The sequence below is a fragment of the Pantherophis guttatus genome, chromosome 1 (assembly GCF_059756535.1).
Source record: "Pantherophis guttatus breed Tessera chromosome 1, ASM5975653v1, whole genome shotgun sequence".
Classification (NCBI taxonomy): Eukaryota; Metazoa; Chordata; class Lepidosauria; order Squamata; family Colubridae; genus Pantherophis; species Pantherophis guttatus.
In genome coordinates, this window is record NC_142063.1 from 222,291,794 (window position 1) to 222,316,384 (window position 24,591).

Sequence of the window (24,591 nt, forward strand, 5' to 3'; positions counted from 1 at the left end):
AATAGATTACAATTAAAATACCAGAAACATTTTAAACAGTAAAAACACTAGAAACATCCAGGTTAAATATACATAGCAGCCAAGATATTTGACCAGTTAGCTATACAACCAGGAAATGGGGCCCTGAGCACATTCAGCAATCCAGGCGTGGGAACATAGCCAGGTTTTTAAAGCTTTACAAGTGGATTGGGACCATTCTAATCTCCAAAGGATGTTCCATAGAGCAGGGGTCGCTGCCAAAAACCGTGTCTTCTCATTCCCACCTGCCAACACTCTGGCTGATGGGATCTGCAATATGCCCAATCTGTCAAGTTGGATGGGTAGAGACCTTTGTGAAAAGGTGATTCCCCGGGTACCTTAGTCCCAAACCATGCAGGCATCTCAGATACTAACAGACGCTTTAGGATTTCTTTCCTCAGCCCCCTCCAAATTCTCTGTGCCCCTTTCCTCTCTCTCTTTTCTATGCCCTAAATAAAAAAAAATCAAGTGAAAGGTTACCATAGGGTTACAAATTACATTATTTATAACATTCCATATGCTTCTGTGTCTGTGTGCAGCATGCACAAGCACAGGGATTTTTTTCTTCTAAAATTAATACGATGTAAAAGCTGTTAGAATTCATTGTCTTTCTCCGCACCCATTCTTGCAAATTTTAGTAAAAAAATGTTTTAGAAGAAATATAGAAAAAAAGTCAGACTTTCTTTTCTTTACCATCTTGCCCACTTTGATATCCTCCATAGTCTATAATTTCCAGAAGGAAATTAGGCTATAATTTCCAGAATTCTTAGTCAGCATTAGCCTAGCCAGATGGATCACCTTCAATAACCTTTGGTTTTAGGGCAAGCTTTCCAAATCTCAATCACTCTTCAGATGTTTAGGCTTTAACTTCCAGAACTCCTCTGTCTGCATAATCATTGCTAAAAATTCTGGTAGTTTAAATCAATATACTTGGAAAATACCAAAGTCAGGGAAGGCTTCCTCAGAGTATTTTGGAATTCCACCTCAGACATCAATATCTCTTGACTTCAGACATCATATTACTTATGATAAGGTTTGAGCCGTAAAACATATACAGAAATTACAAAAGACTTTTCTAAGACTCTTTTTTGTCCTTAACAAAAATAACAAAAATCTGGAACGGGAAGAGGGAATGACTTATATGGCTCCTTGTCATACTTTCAGAAATATTCAAAAGTTCCTAGTTTGTAGTGTTAATAAAATGGGATTTTAGTTTATATATATATGGGAGAAAGTAGTGGAATTAGCATACCAAGCCTGCTCCCAGAATCCTTGTATGTGATGCCTCCATTTCTGCATTGCAGAATTTCTAATCAGAGTTGGAAGATCCTAAGTATGTTCAGTTGAATTCATTTTAATTTCTTCAGCTCTTCCATTGAGCACTAGAGGCATGCTGGAAGGGAGGGAAGGGAAGGAGAGAAGCAGTATGTCCTTGCCTTTGAACCTGAAGAGATGTAGACATCTCCTCTGCATATGTTTATCCAAATCCTTTTTCAGCTATGCCCATTGCTGAGCATATTCCTGGGCAAGTAATTCCTATCTTTGTGAGCAACCTAAGAAAATTGCACAATTTGATAAAGGGTGGTTAGAAGCTATCTTCTCTTTTAGCCACTAGTTGGGTTGTAGTGGAAGATTACAGGGAGGTGTATTTTATTACAAACATTGATTGACTAGTCATCAATTTAACTGTATTAATTGTTGTTCAGTTATTCAATCACTTCTTTTTTTCATGACATGACAGATATCATGATCCGTGGTGGCACAGTGGTTAGAATGCAGTACTGCAGGCTACTCTGCTGACTGCTGTCTGCCTGCAGTTTGGCAGTTCGAATCTCACCGGCCCAAGGTTGATTTAGCCTTCCATCCTTCCAAGGTCATTAAAATGAGGACCCAGATTGTTGGGGGCAATAGGCTGATTCTATAAACTGCTTAGAGTGGGCTGTAAAGCACTGTGAAGTGGTATATAAGTCTAAGTGCTATTACTATTGCTGTTTGCAGTCGGTCAGTAATTGCTGCTTTGCAAGCCTGCAAACTCAAGCTTGTGACATTAGTGATATTCTCTAGATGCCTGCTTCTATTACCTTTGATTTTTCTATGTATCAGGCTCTTCTGCGCTGAATCTTATGCATTGTGTCACATTTCTCCAGTAAATTGATTCTCCCTCACTTTCCCCCAGACAACTTCCCCTGCAGTCCCGTCTAAAGACTAGAAACCTTGTTTACCCTCTCACAATCCAGCCCAAGCAAGGGCAGCCCTAACAAGAGAATTGGAACCTAGAGCAACCTCAATGTTTCATGCTCAATCAACTTGATGACCTTAACATCTCCTTAACAAGGGGCTTCCTCAGTTTTTTGCCTAACAATGAAATCACTCCAGATATACCTATGAGGACCTGCTTAGCTTCCCCAAAATTGGCCAACAAATAGGATTGCCAAGAAGCATAGAATTAAGTTGATTGCAGGGGGTACTCCTGAAGTGTGTGGTAAAACAAGAGAGGATCGGTAATGAAGGAATGCTGGATGAATGTGGATTGAATTCTAAATTGGATGAGTAGTAGGGAAAAATATGTTGGGGTGGTGTGTCATATAGGGAGAATTAATGAGGGCTGAATCACAAAGCAAATATATAATGAGAAAAGGAAATGATGTGAGAGGATAAGAAAGACCAAAAAACATGGTTGGAGGAATTGATGAGATTGCTATTAGGAGAAAGGTGAAAAGTTTAAAGAACAAAGAGGCAACACATGAAGCAGAGTATGAATGTGATGGAAGCAAGAGTAGTTTGCAAGGTAGAAAAGTATGGTGAGGTATACTGAACATGGTGCTCACCTGAGCTAGGTTTGACTATATTTCTTTTTTCCTATTTAATTGTTCAGTTGAATATTCTGGATACCTTTTCTGTACTTTGCATATTCTCTCTGTCTCTGTCTCAGCAGCAAGCAAAAAATGTTCCAAAAAAGAATAATGCTGCCGTAGTTTAGACAACATACTACATTAAGCATACTTTGGTTGGCCAACTGTATTGACTTTTCTGCTAATAACTATACTTTCTGAATTTGTTACACTAATTGGATCTTGGCCTCCAGAATAGTTGCTTTCTCACTGGTGTCATTGTTGAATGATTGAAAGAAGGAGAATAGTTGAAATCTCCCACATAACCCTAGAATATAGTTTAACCACAGGAGCTGATGTGGTGAAACTGGTATGGTCAGAAGATAAATTCTTTGCCATAGTCTCCATGATCTAAAATGTACTTCTTCGCCCACATGCTAGGAAGTCTCATATGATTCCATCTCCCAAATTATTATGAGTCAATATGCCACTGATAAACCCACATAATGATCCTTGTATCATGGAAGTACGTTTAAGTTTAATTTCTGCAGTGTTTGCATAATCGCTAAATAATTGACCCTGGTGTTTTGCTTGGCATCTAAAATAAGCTTGATTACTTATTATTACAGTAAAAGTACAAATAGTCCTTGTTATCCATGGGTTCACACGCTCGCGGTTGCCATAAAAAGACTGCTCCAAAAATATAAAATGATGGTTTTTGCCATTTATTGTAGTTTTTAACATTGGCTTTTGTTTTTTTAACTGTGGACAAAATGGAGGAAGGGTTTCTGTCCATAAAGTAGGGGTTTTTTTTAATATCATTATACATAGTTTCATTGTGAAACACCTTTCCCCTGGGGTCTGGCAGTCCCCTATTCACTTAGCTTTTTGAAAAGCAATGAAAACCTGGTTTTTCCCTACAAGTGAAATATGCTTGAAGCCTAGGAAAATTGTTGGATATGAAGGGATATGTTATTTTGGGGGATAGGAGTTTTTATGCTGGTTTTTATACTTTTTAATTGCTTTAGCATTGAAAGCCATCCAGGGTTATGATATGTCAGATGGGTGGATATATTATGTTACGTTTTGTTATTTTATTATTATTTAATTAAAAGTATTATTTAGAATTGTGAGGCAGGATTAGAACTCACATAAACCGTCCCTGCTCTTATTTCTCTGTGAAGAAACCTCATCAACAGAAATCATCATCCAAGAAATGTTCACTATGTATATTAATGAATTAAATGAAATAATCTTTATTTGTATGGAAGCTTTTTTACTCATCTACAGAAATATTATACCGTATGCATACATAGCTATCACTTGTTCCTTTTTAAAATATATCTTGTCTCTGAAAGCTCATACGGTAAATGAGTAGCTGTTTTCAGGAATGCTGGTGGTATCTTCCAACATTTAGAATTTATCTTTATAAAAATACTAGGGCTTTACACATTTTACAAAGAATTTGGAAAGAAGTGACTTGGACCTCACACAAGCACAGCACAGCACTTCTACACACTCTATTAAAATAATATGACATTTTAGAGTTGAAGTTACTGCTATTTGAAGGAGTCAGCTCATTAAAGTTAATGCAACTTTTAAGGAATAGGAGAGAATTACTGTAGCACTTCATCCAAATCCAAGTATTTTGGACATTCAGATAGAGTATACTGCTTGTAGAATATCTGCAGTGGATATGGGATTCTGTTTTTTCTTATGATTGTGCTCAGATCCGATGAGTTGGGATGCAGATGGAGAAATGCAAGAACAACATTTAGCTACGAATGCCTAGAGAAGAATATTGCACATTTAATGTCTATATATGCAGAGAAACTGATTAGAAGAGAATATTTGTTGTTCACGGTTGAACTTGGTGCTCTCTGATTTTGATCGTTTTCTTTCAGATGTTTTGTTACTCAATTAAGTAACATCTTCAGTGCTGGCATTGCTAGGTACCACTGAAGATGCTATCTCATTGGGTAATGAAATGTCTGCAAGAAAACATCTAAGTTCAGAGAGCACCAAGTACTCCCCAAACTAAAGTCTGGAACTTCATTTTAAAATTAGCTAGCATATAACGTTGGTAGCAGCAGGAGTAACATCTTACATCAGAGGACTAGTCTGTCAACATCATTTCCCTGTTATTTTAGCCAGACACCCCTGCCACAGGAAAGAGACAGGACCCACAGACAGTCTATTCTGTGTACTAAAAGATGGAATCTTCTCCGCAGGGACTAATTTAAGATAGCCCATTTTGTATTTAAAGTACAGATTAGAATTTATTCCTTTTTCGGAAAAAGAAAAGAAAGTATTTACTCAACATGCCTGTCTTACAAAATTTGGAAAAGCCTTGAAAAACTGGCTCTCTCCCCCCTCCCCCCCCCAAATAACCCAATCCCCAGCACTAGGCCATCCTGGTACGTGACCTGATTTTACTGGGTAGGATATGAGTTGCTTCTTGCAGTGTGTGTTACTGATTTGTCTTATAGTTTGAAGCCTATGTTAGTGATAGTCACTAGCTTTAAGAGGCAAGTGTAATCAAGTAAGCAAATTCCTATTCCTTTTTAAGTGTGTGCCCCTGCCATTTTGAAGCCAGTCACCATCACTGTAGGGGCCCTTAGTCAAATGCCAGAAGGTCCAGGATGAGTGGGGAGCCATATCAACTGAATAAGGAAATAAGATGAAAAGTACAGTTGTCCAGATGTATTGCAAGCAATTAATTTTCTTTCCTCGGAGTATTGATGATGTTATCCATTCAGTCGGGTATGACTTGGTGATTTTGTGGCCAGGTCTCTCCAGATCTTCCGATCTTGCACTACTTCTTTGAGTTGTTCTATGCTCTGGCCAGTGTTAGCTTGGATGGTGTCCAGCCACTGTGTTCTTCAATGGTTTGGTTTCCTTTTCTACTAACTCTTCCAAATATAATTGCTTTCTCTAGTGAATTCCCCTTCATGACTTGGGCAAAATAAGTAAGACACAGTTTTGTGATAGTCTTTTAATTACACATCCCATTCAGACAACCTGTTAAAACATAGGGAAAAGGAATATGAAAAGATCTTAAGCCTAACTAGAACATCATGGTGAAATACTGAATGAAATATAAGTATCCGAAGTTCTTCCTTCAGATATCGTACAACAATAACCATACAATGAAAGTAAAGTGGGAGAAAAAGTAATTATTTAGGTACCTAGGCTTAAGATAATGTTAAACAATAAAATAAAAGCTTTGCAGTCTATTAGCACTTATAATTTCCTGCTCTTTAGTCTATTTGATGGACAGGTAGAAAAACATTTTTGCAAAAATTTCTGGCTTCAGAGAGGAAGCATAAGCCTAATGAAAAAATATAGAACAATATGGCATAAATAGTTGTTAGTGTTTCCTGAAATTAAGGTCCAAAATATTTCACAATCCTGGGTTGACGCTTATGAGAATCCTTCAGCATAGGTTTTTGCAGCTGGTATGCAGAGCAATTTCTTCTTCAAGAGTTGTTGTTTGTTGTTGCTTTCTGTTTCCATCCACTCAGTGATAAGCCTGAATGAAAGTTTTTAACAATGTCTGAATTAATGCTTATGCTCCACTTCTTTGGTCATTTGCTTATAACTGCCTGTATAACTGCCTGTATGTTTTCTGATTGTGGAATATTACAATCTGATTTTTAAACCACTAAAAAAAAGTATACCAGTCTCCTATGCACAGAGGGATTTATTTCTAAGGAAAGATGCAAAAGAAAAGAGAAATAGAAAGCAACAGTTGTAACCTCGGCTCACTCTTTATTTTTAGTTGCTTCCTTTTCCCATCTTCTCTCAACAGCATCGCATTCCTTTGCCATAGCAAAGCAATTGCTTATTTCCCTTTCATGTCCCTTTATTGGTGGTCTTTGAACCAGGATTTTGACAGTTAAAATATAAGTCTGAGGTTTGCCAGTCAAGGTTCATTTATTCTGCAAATTGTTCAGACGAACTAAATTAGACCTTTCGCTCTGCTCGCCTTAGAAATCTTCTTCTTCAAAAATATTATTTGCTAAGAAATCCTTGCAAACTTTATAGCAATCAGTTTTCCTGCTATATATTGATTAGAGATATTTGGAATTTAATTTAAAATTTAAGCTCTTTGTCTCATACAGGAATCTCAGGATAGCTTGCTGTACATTCCAAATACAATATTTTTTCCAAATACCCCATTTTTTTGTTGTCTAGGTTTTTCATTCTCTTTCCTTACCTCTACATCTTCCAGATTAATGGACTCGGGGTTAATTATTTTTTACTAACGACATATTTATATTTTCACTCAATCAATCTTAATGGATTCAGACGTTAAAAAAGAAATTATAACATTAGCAAATAGATTAGTAAGGAGATATATCTATTTCAGTATTTAAGTTAAGTCAAAACATATGAAACCAAAACAGAAAATCTCAAGCAACTTTTTTGGGCTTCCTCCTACGACCTTTTCGTCCTGCTAGATCAGCATTGGGATTTTATTGCTAAGTTAAAGAAAAGATAATTTAAGACCACAAATAGCACAGGGGAAAAAAACACTAAAAGCTCCGTTTTTAGGACATTCTTGATATTTAAAACAAGAACAAGGAATGTGCTTGTACATTTCCGTGCTCATAATATCTATTCCAATATTAAATCTGACAGTTGTCCATCCAACATTGTGTTCTTTTGGGGATCCCATTTGTTTCACAGGAAATCAAACCTTGTCCAGTAGAAAGCCATGAGATTTTTTTGGATTTTGATTGGTTGCAATTACTGTACCGCAAATAAAGTAGAAAGAGTACAATGAAAGTGCTTATTTCCTTGTATTTGCTTAAAATAGTTTTTATAGTTTTTGAAATACTATTTACTTGAAACAGTTTTCCTATCTTTAAGTAGCTTTTACTTTTGAAAATGGGAAATATTCAGCTATATTCAGTTAATATAACTGTTGACTTCAACATATTTGTTTTTATTTTTTGCTATTGAGGTCAAATTAGGGCTATTAAATCCTGCCTGGCAAAAATCTAGCTGATCTTTGGATGGCCGCAAAGTGTTATAATTTCTATTGAGATATAGGAAGTATTATTATTATGAAATTATTTACTTTACTCTAGTAAGTGCACATATCTTTGCAGGCCAATTCTAATAACCTAATTAAGGCCATGTCACAGTTTGGGAATATTTTTAATATATCCATGTTACATATTCAAAGGACTTGTCATGTATAATAATTTTAAATTGTCGAGATAATGATTACTGCTATTCATATTACTATTGTAGTAATTTTGTCCAGAATTGGGTCTGATGTGCATCTTACAGAGACATTTTAGTCATGTTAATATGATTTAATCTATAGTTATTATATATGGTATATATTATATACCATGTTTTCTCTACTAATGTTTATGTTGAGTATGCATTATTTTTCTTTTATATATATATATATATATATATATATATATATATATATATATATATATATATATATGTGTGTGTGTGTGTGTGTGTGTGTGTGTGTGTGTGTGTGTGTGTATGTATGTATGTATATATTATTTTTTTTCTTTAAAAACAAGAACAAAAAAAGTTTCCATTTTACAACCATTTTTCACAGACATATATATCGGTAGTATGGTTTTTTTAAGTCTCCCTCCTTCCCACACATACATACTTCATACATAAGAGCTCTCCACCTGTTTTAAACTGATAGTCATTCATCAGTGGATATAAATACACGTTACCTCAACTTTGGAGTCATGCAGCTCATTAAAAAGTGATGTCACAAAAAAATGAAAAGGAAGTGAGAACTTGCATGAAAGGAATAAACAACCGTTCTAGAGCAAAAGGATGCTTATGGCAAGAGTAAAGTAATTAGTTCCTGACATCTGTTTCCCTCACACAAAAAAAGGGCAGTCATACGTTAACCCCTTTTTAAATGAAAGCCGAATGTTTGTAGGGAATGTTGATGTAGATTATGATGTCTATTAGTGTATTGTTCACAATGAATGCATTTCCTATAACCTAGATCTATCATCCCAGCTGGTTGGCCAAAATGAATTGTTGAATGACTACAAACCTGTTGCGTTGAATAGCACTGAATGGGAAGAAGATTGCAAAGGGATATATCAGAATCTATATTAGAATAATGACGGTGGGGATTTTTCCCACAATCGGTTGTGGCTAAAAGGAATATGTGGATCTAGAATCACACAAAAGAGGAGATTCCAGAGAGGTAGTGTGCCTCACCCCGACTGCATGGAAGTCTTTTTTTTTAAAGTATATATTTATTCATCAAATTTATATCTCACTGTTCTGAGTGGGCAGCTTACAATTAGCATTAAAGCAGAAATACAAAAACATTAAAAGTAACATTAACATCAATTAAATAGTTGATCCCTTTCCATCTCCAGATATTTATTTATTCTTCAAAATTATATCTGACCTTTATGGAATAACTAGCCACAAATACTGATCAAAAGAATCAGCTAATTTGTAAATAACCTCTAAAATAGTATCAGCGGTGTTCCTGTTTGTAAAACAGTAATTTCCAAAAATCTGATAAAATCAAATCCAGTAGCATTGAACTTGTTGTGAATAAAGAACTTGCAATTAAAAAAACCCTGACACTTGAAATTCCTTAAATTAGATTGTAGATAAGCAGTTTTCTTATGTGGGTTTAGAAAATAAACTTTGATATTCAGGCAAAGACTATAAATATTAACTGATTACTAAGGTGTTGACTACAGAGAACTGGTACACTATTTGTCTAATTAATTAGAGTAATAAACATGTGATTAACCATAACCATTCCATAACAGGAATATTGGCTTGTTGAAGAAATAAAAACATACATGTAATATATCAAATGTCTACTTATGCACATTTTTAAAAGTAGCTTTTAACATATAGATTATTACACTTTTATCACTAAAGTCCTGAGGGCCAGAGGAAGGTATGCCGGGAATCTAACAGCAGGCTGTACATGGTATTGGTGGGGCAAGATAGTTGCAAGCAGTCCCACTTCTAACTTTTAGTACAGGTAGTCCTCAATTGAGCCCAAAATGTATGTTGCTAAGTGAGACATTGGTTAAGTGAGTTTTGCTTCATTTTAGAACCCTTTCTTGCCACAGTTAAGTGAATCATAGCCGTTGTTAACTTAGTGACACAGTTGTTAAGTGACTCTGGTTTCCCCATTGACTTTGCTTGTCAAAATGTTGCAAAAGATGTTCATATGATCCTGGGACATTGCAACCGTCATAAATGTGAGTCAGTTGCCTGAATTTTGATCAGGTGACCATGGAGATATTGCAATGGTTGTACGTGTGAAAAATGATCTTAAGTCACTTTTTTCAGTGATGTTGTAACTTTGGACGGTCACTAAATGAACTGTTGTAAGACGAAGACTCCCTGTATTCAACCCTAGATCATCAGTACTTGTTGGCTGCAGTTGCTGCTATTGAACACTAGGCTGGTACATAATAAATCCATCTGTGTGAGGCTACTGGGTGAGGTCATCCATTAGTTTGAGATTGATCAGTTTGCTCCTGGGCTAACAAAAAGTTTTTATCCATGTTTTGTTCCTGACTCAAGATCAATCCCAGCAGGATCAAGTGGTTGTGAATATTTGACTCACAAGATCCTGGAGAATTTTCATCTTTGGCCCTAAGTGACCATTTGTCCCTGCTATTTTCAGCCCATCACATACAATCAAGTAGAGTTGGCAAGAATCAGACCTTCTCGGTTGCAGTATCTGTCTCTGCAGCGGCATTTCCACAGAGACTTTATGGCTTCTACTCAGTTCTTGTTCAATCAAACTTTAAATACATGGCTTTTTCCATAGGTCTTGGGCTAAAGTAGATGGCTGGCCTCTTATGGGGATATGCATATTAAATTGTATATTTTATTGCACTGTCCAGACATCATTGTCCTTTCCTCATTGTTTCACTGTTTGTGCTGTTTTGGTATTATGTGCCATCCTGAGACTCTGTGGAATCCAACAGCCTTATTAATTTGATAAACAGAGCGTTCATGACTCTTGATTCTTGACGAATGTATCTTTTTTTTTATGTACTCCGAGAGTGTATGCACCAAGACAAATTCCTTGTGTGTCCAATTACACTTGGCCAATAAAGAATTCTATTCTATTCATTATATGAAAGCAGTTCCACGCTTGTCTACTATGCACATTATTTACAGATAAGTCATTATTTTCTAAGGTTAATATAAATGAGATGAAATTAAATTAGCTACCAATGTTAACATGATTATGTTTAAAAGATTCCGACTCAAAAGATATGAAGATTGGGTCTTTTAAAATTTTATATCAAATGCTGGTTTCTTTTTAGTCCTGTTACTCGTGTTTTCCACACAATCTACTGTAGCTATGACAGAAACACTTAGAGAAACAAATCAGTAGAATGTACTATATATACTTGTCCTGTATCATAGAAGAGAAAAAATCATATTTTGTCAATGTTAGACCCTGGCTGCTTTTTAGGAATCTTTATTGGTTCCTGCTTATCACTCATTTGGCATGCTAATTTCAGCAGTAAAATGATAATATTTCATCTTTTTGAAAAAATAAGAAGGAGGAGGATTTTGGAGATCTTAAACTAGCTGTCAGATTTAATCCTAAAAAGCCAAAATGGTAAAGGCTTAATTGATTTTATATGCTATGCTGAATCCAGTGAGGGCTGAAGCTGGCAAAGACAGAAATAAAGGAGTCCGAGACCAAATAAACCAGTATCCATACTTTGCAAGTGCTTTCAATATCTAAGGCCAAGAAATGGGTGGCAGAAAGTCTGTAATCACATAAGAGTGGGGAAAAAAGATGTAGGATGAAACCCAACATATTGTAAATATGGCCAGATTCCAGTGCTTACATTGATGTCTGTTATCCTAAGAGCATCTTTTGCGTCTGCAGAACAAGGAGCTGATCTGTCTGAGACCCACCCTTGAATCTTCCACCACTAAATTAGAACCAGCTTACATGAAAGCCAGCTGGGTGACTTTGGGCCAGTCACTGTCTCTCAGCCCAGCTGCCCAGAGTTCCTTGGGTAGATAGATAGATAGATAGATATACATTTGTTAAATAAGTAAAACAAAATAATGAGGAAGTCTCTGCCAGCCAGCCAGCAAGCCAAGGATTTCTACCATATTTCCCCGAAAATAAGACCTCACCTGAAAATAAGCCCTAATCCATCTTTTGGAGCAAAAATTAATATAAAACCCGGTCTTATTTTCAGGGAAACATAGTAGTTGCACATCAAGTAGTGGAACGATAATAAAATTAGGTAAAAATAGATTAGTGTCAGTCTTTTGAAGTGGGCCAGATCGGGAAATAGTGCAAGGAATATAGAAATGCTATGTTCTTATCAGGGGTGGGTTCTAAAAAATGTTACTACCGGTTCTGTGGGCGTGGCTTATTTTGTGGGAGTGGCTTGATGGTCATGTGACAATTCTTTAGGATTTAGCAGAGATACTGGTCTACCAGGCTTTTAACTGCTTGCAGAGCTGTACCGGTCTACTCATTTGTTTTTGGAGGCACTGGTCTACCCATTTGTTTTTGGAGACACTGGTCTACCCATTTATTTTTGCAGGCCCCAGTCTACTCATTTGTTTTTGGAGGCACCGGTCTACCACCACACTTCCTTTTAACATAGATCAGCTGTAGGGCGGCCCTTTGAAGCCCCGCGGAAAGAGTTTAAACAGTTTTTTTTCTTCTAGCCGATCAGCTGGGACTCAGGAGGCAGCAATAGATTGGAGGTGAGGCCAAATAAAAGGTAAAAATAACGCGAGGGGGGGACAGAACCGGTTCGGTGACATCATATTGTCACCACTACCAGCTCGGTGGAACCGGGCCAAACTGGGAGGAACCCACCACTGGTTCTTATGTATGGTATAACAGAAAAAAAAATCTTGACAGCCTCTGCTCCATCTTAAGGAGTGGAATGGGGGGGAGCGATATTGAAATCTTTTCCTCAAGCTTCCACTTTTCCCACAACTGAGTTACAGGGTTTGCGATTTTTTTATTTTTTGCCTTAACTGTGTCTGCAAAGCTTCTTTGAGGTTATCTATGTATTCTACTCTGATTGCCACTCACCAGGTGTTGAATCTAGCATTAATGCATTCTCTGCTCATGTCTTTGAAAATCAACCTGTTCAATACCATGGAATTTGCTTCCAAATAAACATGCAGGATGAGCACCCCAGTAATTATTTGTGCAGCCACTTATCATTGGAATTTGTTTTTCAGCTTTATCATTTTGATCCAGAAAGACCCTCCTACTTAAACTAACAGTATGGTTCCTCAGTATAATAGATTGTTATAGTTTTATACATTTCCAAACAAAGAAGATATTTGTCCATGAATCCTGCTTTTATGTTTCCAGGTGCAGCTGTTCAAAATGTTAGATAGGAAAAGAACATGCTATTACTTCTGTACACTATTGGATGTTATAACAGTGTGATAAAGTTTTTACTAAGACAAAAAGCATATGCTCCCTAAATTCTCTAGCTTGTTATTACTAAAGAATGCCCCAAAAAAAGAATTGTATTCTGCATAGGCTATACTACTGCAATTAAAGATTAATGTCTGTTGTTTATTTACATTTTAATCCTAAAAAGAAATCCCTACAGATCTGGAGGAATGTTGAAACTTTTTTCTTTATAAATAAAATACCTAGGTATTTGGTTGACAGCAAAAACAACTACAATTAAAGAAGATAATTATACCAAATTGTTAAAACAAATCAAAAAAGACTTAGAAATTTGGAGTAGATTACAACTCTCATTGATGGGCAGAATTGCCTCAATAAAAATGAATATATTACCAAGAGTACTATATTTATATCAAGTGATACCAATACACCCCGGAAGAGATTTCTTTAAGAACCTCAACAAAACAACAATGAACTACATATGGCAGGGAAAGAAGGCCAGAATTAAAATCAAAGCCCTACAGGATTCACGGGACAAAGGAGGCCTAGCAACACCAGATTGGGAACTCTACTATAAGGCATCAGGATTGACCTGGATTAAAGAATGGATGGAACTCGACAACAAAAGAACTTTATATTTAGAAGGCTTTGACTTAATAAGAGGATGGCACGCTTTCTTATGGGACGGATCGGATAAAAGACACATGTACTTCCAATGTCATATAATTCGAGCTTCATTATTCAAGATCTGGCAGGATATTAAGAGAACTCACTATACTAAAATACCAAAATGGTGGTCCCCGATGGAAGCATTGATATACCCGAACACTTTCGAAATAGGAAAAATGATGAGGTACCAAGACTTACTGAATCATGAAGGCGAACTCATCTCAAGACAGCAACTCCAAAACTCCGGCATAAATATCGATTGGTGGCCCTATACTCAAATACACTCAAGACACATAGCAGACAAAAAGCAATATGGAATCTCGAATAATTTGAACGAATTGGATAAGATTTTACAAGGCCCAGAACAAAAAATGATAACCAAATTATATAACTACCTACTTAGATATAAATTACTGGAAGAAACAGTAAAAGAAAATATGATAAAATGGGCCAGGGACATAGGGCACAACATCCAACTGGCAAACTGGGAGAAATTGTGGAAACAGAACATCAAAATGACAAGAGCCATACCCTACAAAGAAAACCTCATAAAAATGTTTTACAGATGGCACCTAACACCAGCCAGACTAGCTAAAATATATCCAAACACCTCCCCACGCTGTTGGAAGTGCAAAACAAAAAAGGGGACATACTACCATGCCTGGTGGAAATGTACAAAGGCCCAACAATACTGGAAGGACACAAAGGAAATTATTGAAGAAATAATAAACCAACAAGTAGAAAACACTCCAGAATTTTTTTTATTTGGAATGATAACAACACAACACAACAAAGAGACAAAATACCTCATCATACACATTTTGACAGCAGCACGGTTACTGTTTGCGCAAAATTGGAAATCAGATCAACTCCCAACCAAAGACAAACTAATCTCAAAGATAACAGAATGTGCCGAAATGGATAGGCTGACACTAGAACTCCAAGATAAAGAAGAAAATGAATTCTATCTTGTGTGGCACCAGTGGTATCAATGGCTGGAAAAGAAAATCAGTACAAATATAGATGAAAGAAAATAGGGTAGAAAAAATAAAACCGGAAATAAATAAATAAAGAGGAGATGCAAGATTATTTCTAATCTAAAACATCTGAATTGACAATGTATTACTTATATATTAACTTATAAAGCAATATATATTCTGATGATGATCAAAACATATATGTAAAGTATGGTGTGAGTAGGTTGGTGGTGGGAACTCGTTTGTCTTTGTAATGTCTTTGTATTTTTTGTATTGTCTTTATATCTCTGTTTAAAACTCAATAAAAAAAAAAGAAACTTTTTTCTTTATATTTTCCTACATACTTTCTATTAGCATATTAAATATAATAATATTAGCACTAACATTTAGTTAAAATTATTAGGAACATGCAAAACAGTTTGCCCTTCAGATGCCTGTCTCAAAATGGCTATTTTGAGTACAACATAGACCATAAAGCAAAATGTGTATTTTTCCTTTTAGGTACAATTAGCCCTCAACTTATAACCAATCACTTAGCAACCATTCAAGTTACAACAGACCTTAAAAAAAAAAAAAAAAGGTAAATAGCCTGCATTTAAAGCAAAAAAAAAAAAATTATGGCCATTTGCAGCACCTCACAATCAAGTAATTGCAATGTTTTTGCCCAAAACTAGCATTTACTTTTAGTTTTTGGCAAAAAATTGTACACAATGGGTTCGCTTAATGTCTGCTGTGTTAACTTACCAATCATGGTGATTCACTGTAAAATGTCATAAAATCAAGTTGCTCACATGACAACCTGCTTAACGACCAGCACAACCTATGGCCATAACTCTGGATTCAATCACAGTCATAAGTCAAGGACTACCTGTATGCAATAGAACACATTGCTTTATTCCAAATGTGAAACAAATCTTGTTTTTGAATGGCATCATCTCTGTGTTAGGGCATGGCACCAAATTTGGGCCGTTGTTCCGTGACTTGCAATTGGGATATTTTCCCCAAACTTTTTCCAGCCCCCTTAGTACTGTAGTAGGATCCAATTAGTTCCATGCGGCTACTGTTTTAGATTAGATGAGGGGATGTTGTGGGAATGGAGTATTAAGGGAAAGGAAGCACATTCCTATAGAGAAAATGGCTTGCAGCTGTTTCATTTGTCAGCTAGTCAGTAAATTGCTGTATTTTGAAAAACCTCGCTATGAGTTCATATAAATGGATGGGTAGGTGGGTGTTGTTTTATAAATTCAAAAGAATGTCTGCATGCTAGTTTGCATCACCTCCAGCTATGGTAAAAATGACTGCTAGTGAAGTCTTGGAATGGTTGGCTGGAGTTTGAGGTGAATGTTCTTATGTCTTGTTGCAGTGTTAACATTATTCATGCAATGAAGAAATGTCAACGGTCTCTCTCCATTTTGACAGCCAGCAGCTACCTCATGTGCATGCAGAAATGTCTTGAAAGGGGGAGGGAAAGTGTTGCTTTTGCTGAGTTTGCACCTGGCAAGCAGACTGCAGAAAGAAAGAAAAACTCCCACAAATACCAAGCTGAAAATGCAAAACCATAAGGAAATTTGTCAAGAGGAGAAATGTATGGAAAAGAATATTTTTTAAAAAACTGCTTGCTTTCCTTTTCTGTAATGTCTTGATTGGTGACTTAAAGAAACTAAACAGACCTTTGTCCCTTTGTCCCTTCTGTTGTGGAGGAATTTTTGATAACGGATACTAACACAAAGAGGTATCTAATTTGGTGAGAGAAGAATTGTGTGTTTCCATAGTTTTCTATGTGGAATTTTTTAAAAATGCCCTTAGTCAACTGTATGCAATTTGGTTGGTAGGCATCCTTTAGTACGGGCTACAAATCTATTACTTTAGAAGTTAGTGTGTAATAAGGGCAGTGCAACACGACAATGTAATATAAACAAAAGTGTACAATGATAAATTACGGCAACCGTTACCTATTCGCATTCATCCATGCTTTAAGCAATGCTATTTTTCTACTTTCATAAAGCTAAGAGTATTTCATGCTTTTAAAAAAAAATTCAGGGGTTCAAACTCCAGTTACAATTCTAAGTAGAATGTATTCCAAAGGTGATAGATGAAAAAAGCCAAACTTGAAGTGATCATTCTAATGTAAAAAAATTAACCAACCCTGATTACATAGTCAAACCACATGGACAGAACGTGAAGCAGGATTAAATTATTCAGATTACTAGGTTTGCCTATACAAGGTATCCAGGAAGCCACACTCATAGTTTAAAATTATATTCTCAAAGATCCAACCAGTTTAAAGATTGGAGAAGAAAAAACATAGGGATCAATTGGAAGAGGTCCTGAACGTAAGCCCAGAAAACTCTACAAGTAAACTGCTGTAATAATCTAGGTAAGACAACACTAATCTGTGATTAAAATATGGTTACACTAAGTAAGATCTGTATCACCAATTACGTTGTTGTAGCTATTATGCCGCTTTTTATTATGATAGGAGCAGAATATACCTGGATAGTGTTGCCATAATTAGGATAGTTAAACTGAAAAAAAAGAAGTCATATAATCCAAAGGCAATTATTGAATAAATAGCAGGGAACCTAAAACTAAGTACTGAAGTACGCTCACAAATAATTGGAAGATAGGAGAACAAAAATCATGCCACGTAGCCGAAAAATGCAACAGGATAGATAGGGGAGAAACTGATGGGAAAAAACCAATCAGCAACAGCTAAAGACAGCTGGCTTGATCCCATCCTTTTGGTTTTAATTTGAAATTGGTTTTAACTGGGTTGTTTTAAATTGTGGGCCGAAATTATTTAATATCTTTTAAACTGTTTTTAAATTTTATATGTTATGTTTTATCTTGGCTGTTCACCGCCCTGAGTCCTGTTGGAGAAGGGCGGTATAAAAATCAAATAATAAATAAATAAATAAATAAATAAATAAATAAGAGTTTGAGAAGGGCTGTAGATTTTGGAAGTTAAGAGTGTCCAAAGCTAGAGAGAAGTCCAACAATGCCAATCCTGATGAACCACTGTTAGTCTTAATGCTCAGCAAATCATGAGCAACTCCAACCATTGCCCTTTTCTGTTAAGTGAACCATATTCAGCTTGACTCAAACGCCTTAAAAGTTTTGAGTTTTCAAACACATAAGAGATTTTGAATTTTGTTTTCACAGTACTGAGTCACCTTGAAAGTTCTTGAGCACTATTTTGTTCCAAGTTCAAAACAAAACACTTTTTTTTTGGTTTGTGTCCACTCCTAAAACTATTTAATATAGGTTGCTAGCTTTGGTCCCTTTTTTTTTTTTATTTGATTTATATGCTGCCCTTCTCCGGAGACTCAGGGCGGCTTACAATGCGCCCTTTTTGCCTTTTGCATTTCTCTCCCGCTTTGTTTATTATCTTCAACCACAAGACAAAATAGAAAGCCTGCTTAAAAAATAAATTGTATGGATCTCATTACATTTTTTAAAAAAGTTTCCCTCTAGGAAATAATATTCAGTCCCAGTCTCTCCTGAAACTGGTAGAAGTCTGTTTGCTATTGGTATCACTTAAATTTCATAACAAAACTGAATCAATCTGCATATTGAAGTAGTGAACTGCTGGGAACAATGATCCCATGTAGGAAAGATCCTTAAGGATCTTGCACTTAATCAAGTACTTAAAGACCCTCTGAAAGCACCTCTGATTTTGGATTGAATTCTTATTTACTAGCCATCACCCAATCTATTTCTGAGTCCATCTACCATATATGTTCAGAATGCTATTTCTCCACAAGCACACGATGTAATCAAGATAGCAGGGTTTTTTTACTCTAACCACACACAAAATATGGTTTTGGACAAAAAAATTGCAGAAGACCCTGTTGAAAATTTTTGAGGGAATGATATTGTCTACAAAATAGTGGAGATGGCATAATCTCTAGGGATTGCAACACAATACAATAATGAGCTTTGTCTCATGACCCAATTCTTTTTGCCTTCTTCCCTCTCTCTATTATTTCCTATTCTAAAACCGAGGCCTGTCAATGGCCTCTTATTCAGCTCTATAAATTAAGATAGTAGTGAAAAATTAATCACATTGCAAATAATTTGCTCATGGGGCAAGCCTATCCCTCTAGAGCAGATGCATAACAATAGTCTTGTCGTTCTCTTGGTATCCAGTAAAAGAATCATGCAGTGCAATGTTCTTCAGATGTTTGCTATGTCTGCGATGAATGATGCTTGTTTTTGTGAGCACTTTAATTAGAACGTTTTTACATTTGCCAAAGAAAATGTTGGACTCCAGACAAAACTGAAATGGTAGGAACAAGGCTTGATGTAATAGCTGCTTTGTAAAGGAAAACCAACATGTTTGGTATTTTGCTGAAACAGGAAGTTCAGCAATCCATTAATAACAGTCACACAAAAAAATTCTCAGGTGCTAGTTGAGTCATCCACTCTTGAATATAATCACATTCTCTCCATTAAAAAAAAAAAGTTTTAGCTTCGTTTGGGGAGAAAAGAGGAGGAAATTATGCACCCCTTTACATTTTAAGTAGGAAGTAACCTGCTGCAGTCATTCAGCACTGTAAGCCTTGTTATGTGGAATTTAGGCACACTTTTATGTTCTAAAATATGTCAGCATTCTACAGATTCTAGAATCATCTGAACGTCTGTACAATGCATGCAAGGTTAGCTTAGAAACAGAATTCGAAGTTCTTCTTTGAAGGTATTCTTATAGTCTTCAGTATCTTTAAAGCAATAAGATAGTTGATCATGAAGATTCTTCTCATCAATCATCTTTAAGAAGAACATCTTTATTTGGAGGAGAACCTGAACTGCTTCAATCTTAAGCCTTCTCTATCTAAAATGTGAAGGTAGATAAGTGTGGTGTACTTTATCTTAAATATATTGAACAAAGCTGCAGTGTGTGAAAGAGAAGTTCAAGTGTTTTCCAAAAATTATTGTAAAGCCTGTCAATTATTCTAGTAGCTGGAACACAAATGATGCTTGGCACATTTTGAGGTGCTACTGGATATCTTAACAGCAACTCATCTAAACTTAAAAAATAAAGGATGTGCTCTGTGCTTTTAGTAATTGTAGATTGTTTTAGATAGAACAGAACTAATGCACATTTTTGTTTAATAAAAAAAAATGACTCTTAACATTATATTCTATTTATGATGAACTAGCAGCTTTTGGAGAATGCTTTGGAGAATTTTTTTGCCAGGCTTTTGGTTCAGAAATCTGTTTGATACTGTTAATGTACTGTTATTCCTGGAATAGAGATTATTTCAGTACAGCTGACTAGTAAACATGCAAATAATGTTCAGTATAGCAAAGGCAAAGATTACATTAGACCCTGACCCAGAATATATATTACTGTGATCCAAAGAATTGTGAAACTAGTTCCATGAATCTGAGGGCAATTTGCTCCTTTTTTTCCTGGTCTAAAATAGGATCTCTGTCTGCTACAACACAACTACCTACCTATAAAACAAAGGAGAAGGATTTTTATTTGAATGGGAAAGAATGTATTTTGTACACAGGCAATTTCTGAGAGCTGTTATCAATCAAAATATACAGTAGAGATTATCTGTAATAAGATGAATTTCTTTGCTCCAAGGAAAGTTTCAGTAATAGTCTACAATAATCATCACTGAAAGAAAAAGGAACTAAATAGCTTCATAAAAGGATCTTTAGGAGCTTTTTGGAATCCACCAAAGTATCATCTGCTACAAACTCTATTATTTACAATCAGATATTTTATTAATATCATTCCCCTTATTAGTAAAGTTGGTAGCTTAGAAGTGAGGAACTAAACAAGAGAAATGGGAAAAGATTAATTGAGCTGAGTGGTCCTTGGTGCTCTCTGAGCTTGGTTGTTTTCTTACAGACACTTCATTACCCAAATTAGGTAACATTATCAGCGTTAATAATTGGGCTTCTAAAAATTCACAAAATATAATGACTGCAAATAGAAATAGAATGTTTGTGGCAGAAGTAAGTAATTACGATACCAATAGTAATAGTGGTTAAGTGGTTAAGGCACCAGGCTAGAAAGCGGATGATAATGAATTCAAGTCTCACCTTAGGATGAAAGCCAGCTGGGTGACTGGGCCAGTCACTCTCTCTGAGCCCTACTCACCTCACAGGGTTGTGGGGAAAATAGGAAAAGGTGTGTCAGATATGTTTGCCACTTTGAGTTATTTCTAAAAATAATAAAAGCAGGATACAAATAAATAAATAAAAATAATTGCCATGGATACAATCGCAAAATATCTGGAGCACCACTTGAACATCATTGGCATTGACAAAATCATCAGTCAATTGCAAAAGGCGGCTTTACTTTAATGTGCTTTAATGCAGAAAACGTAGGACAACTTGATTTCAAGCGTGGGAATCCTTCCACCTTGAATTTCCCCAGATCTAGGTTTCATATATATTTATATGGAAGTCATGTTTCACATACACATTCATGATGATTCTACACACACTTTAGAAGCTGTTTTAAGTGGCACTTCTGGAATGAGCAGGGAAATCTCTGCAGGCATTAACAGCCCACTGCATGCAAGAGAATATAAATGTTGGTATTGATAGAGATTCTTTTTAAAAAGAAACAAATGATATTTTAGGAAACATTTATTATTTGACGAGGGAAGAAAATGGCATTTGGTATATTTTAAAAAGTGTAATACTTTATGATACATGGCACACTTACCTAACCCAGGGATCTCCAAATGTGGCAACTTCAAGACCAGTAGACTTCAACTCCCAGAATTCTCCAGCCAGGGGAATGGCTGGAGAATTCTGGGAGTTGAAGTCCACAAGTCTCAAAGTTGCCGTATTTGGAGACTCCTGACCTAGCCTTTACATGGTTAACAGAAACGCTAACAGAAATAGATTCTTGCTATCATTCAGGGCAAGAAAGGGGGAAAAAACACTGCTCCAATTGTAATTAAATTCAGCTATTTCAGAAAACGCCTCATGTCTTGCAAAACAACATCTGCCTATCCCAGGTCCTTGGGAAGGCCTCAATAGGTGGACAAAGATGTCAAATCTAGTCTAAATATCTGGGTGACTTTGCAACCAACCATTATAACCAAAACAATAACTTTCGTCTCGGATAAAATAGCTAACTATTAATTGATAATTAATGCATTTTTGCTTCTTTAATATAAAGCTCATATCTGCTCTCTGTCTCAATCGTGTTTTGAACAGAGGTGCACAGTGTTATTCCTGGTGGACACCATGTTTGCACTGCAGAAAAAAGTGGTTCTCAAGTATAAATTTGAACATCTGCCAGAAAACAGATTCATCTGCCAAACCTTTTCACAAAATTCCCACGGAACGTTGCTTTTCAGACAATTGCAGAAATTAACTTTTCTTATCAGTGTGTGAGAGAAGTAGGGTTTATCTGTAAAGCTCTGTTTACGTCACATTGTCAGCATTTTACTTTTTTCCCTTTCTGTTTTAGGGCATGGTACTTACATGCATTAGTATAACATAAAAAAGATTTTTAAAAGATACCCATGACAAATTGGCTGAGCTGTGACTCATACAGTGTTAACATTTGTTAGAGGCAATGGTGGTATATAAGTCAGGATAATATACGCAGCCCTTGACTTACAACCACAATTCTCAAAATTTCGATTGCTAAGCAAGACAGTTGTTAAGTGAATTTTGTCCCATTCTACAACCTTTTTTGCCACAGTTGTTAAGTGAATCAGTACAGTTGTTAAGTTTGTAACATGGTGTAAAGTAAATCTGGCTTCTCCGTTGACCTTGTCAGAAGGTTGCAAAAAGTGTTGATATGACCCTGGGACACTGCAACTGTCATAAATGCGTACCAGTTGACAAGCATCCAAATTTTAATCATGTGACCATGGGGTTGCTAAAATGGTTGTAAGTATGGAAACCTATCATAAGTCACTTTCTTCAGTGCCACTGTAACTTTAAACAGTCACTAAACATCATAAATTGAGAACTACCTGTATAATGGTCAAAGTATTAGATTAGGAATGGGGAGACCAGGTTCAAATCCATTCTCAGCCTTGGAAGTTTACTATGACTTTGGTCCATTTCTCTGCTCCAGTCCAACTTACACAAGGTGGTGAAGAGGAAATTTGGAAGAAAGGAAATGTTCTGTATGCCACTTGTACTCCTGAATGAAAAATGGAATAAAAATCTAACAAATAAACGCAGTAGAGAGAGAGAAAAAAATCCATTAAGATAAGAGAAACCAGGCCATGGATAGATTGTAAAAAAGAAGTTTTTTCTATGTAATCGCTAGTTTGTATGACTTAATGGTACATAATCAATCAGATCCTATATATGTCTACTAAATGTAAATCCCAATATGTCCACTAAGGTTTAATCTAAACTCTCTGAGATTAAACATTTAGCCTCTTTAAAATATGGCTCATAGAAAATGCCTACAAAGGGATGATGCAAGCCACAAGATGACGTGGGTTGGGATGCTAGTCATCAAACATTGGAAATGCCTCCATGTTCTTTATCTCTTTCATAAAAGAGAGAGGAAGGGAAAACTGAAAAAAGAGGTGGCCAACAAGCTTAAATGAAGCTGGAAAAAAAGAGGCTTCAAGGACCTGTCAGGTATTTAGTTTGCTGCCTTAAAGGTAGCGGCTGGTGGGATTTTCAACTCCTTCAGTTACTGGGCAACAGGTAGGACAAGGAACCTGTAGAAAACAGCAGACGTTCTTCTGTTTGTGGATGGAGCCTGTTGGATTTCACTATACTATTGTACCATTTAGTTCCAAAACACAAACTATGTGCAAGAAAGTATTGATTCTCTATTTTGGATTGGATGTTGCAGTGCAATCAGCTCTTGAGAGTTCTAGTTTCTTGTTCAAGCTGCTTGTCAGTATGTATGTCTGAAATAATCCCAAATTATATGAACTTTTATAAAAAAAGGGGGGGAGGGCGCTGGCTCAGCAGTTAAAGACACTGAGCTTGTCAACTGGAAAGCTGACAGCTCAGATTTAAGACCCGACCACCGCATGATGGAGGGAGCTCCCGTTACTTGCCCCAGCTCCTGCCCACTAGCAGTTTGAAAGCATGGAAATTGAGTAGATCAATAGATCCCACTTCGGTGGAAAGATAGCAGCACTCCATGCGCCTTGGCGTATAGTTATGCTGGCTACATGACCACAGAAGTTCTTTGGACAACACTAGTTCCCTGAGCTAGGAAATAGAGATGAGCACCACCCCTAGAGTCGGACATGACTGGACAGGGGAAACCTTTACCTTTTATGAAAAAAGGACATACTAATAACATTGGATACTATCTTCCATTATTTATATCAGGGATCCCCAACCCTCGGTCTGTGGATCAGCACCGGTCCACAGCATGCCAGAAACTGGGCCTTGCAAACAAGTAAAGCCCCATCCACGGGATGCAGGCAGCACATGAAACCATGCCCCCTCCGGTCCATGGAAAAACCTCTCTCCATGGAACCAGTCCCTGGTGCCCAAAAGGTTGGGGGCCACTGACTTATATCGAGGAATTTATATGGATATTTGCAAGCCTTATTTTTAAGTGCATTTGAATCGATGGTGGCAGTACCTCCAAGAAAACATTTCTGTGGAATTCAGAAACATCTTTGGAGGTACAAAATAAGCACAATGAAGGATATGGAAAGGACCGAAGATAGCTTCCTTTCCAGCTGCGGATTTTCATGAAAATGTTGAG

The 24,591-nt window shown here is 36.4% G+C and overlaps 1 protein-coding gene across 5 annotated transcripts in view; it reads left to right on the forward strand.

The window, feature by feature from the left end:
- MCPH1 (microcephalin 1) overlaps positions 1-24,591 on the forward strand; it is a 109,109-nt gene that overhangs the window by 77,625 nt on the left and 6,893 nt on the right. The gene's annotated exons all lie outside the window — the stretch shown is intronic.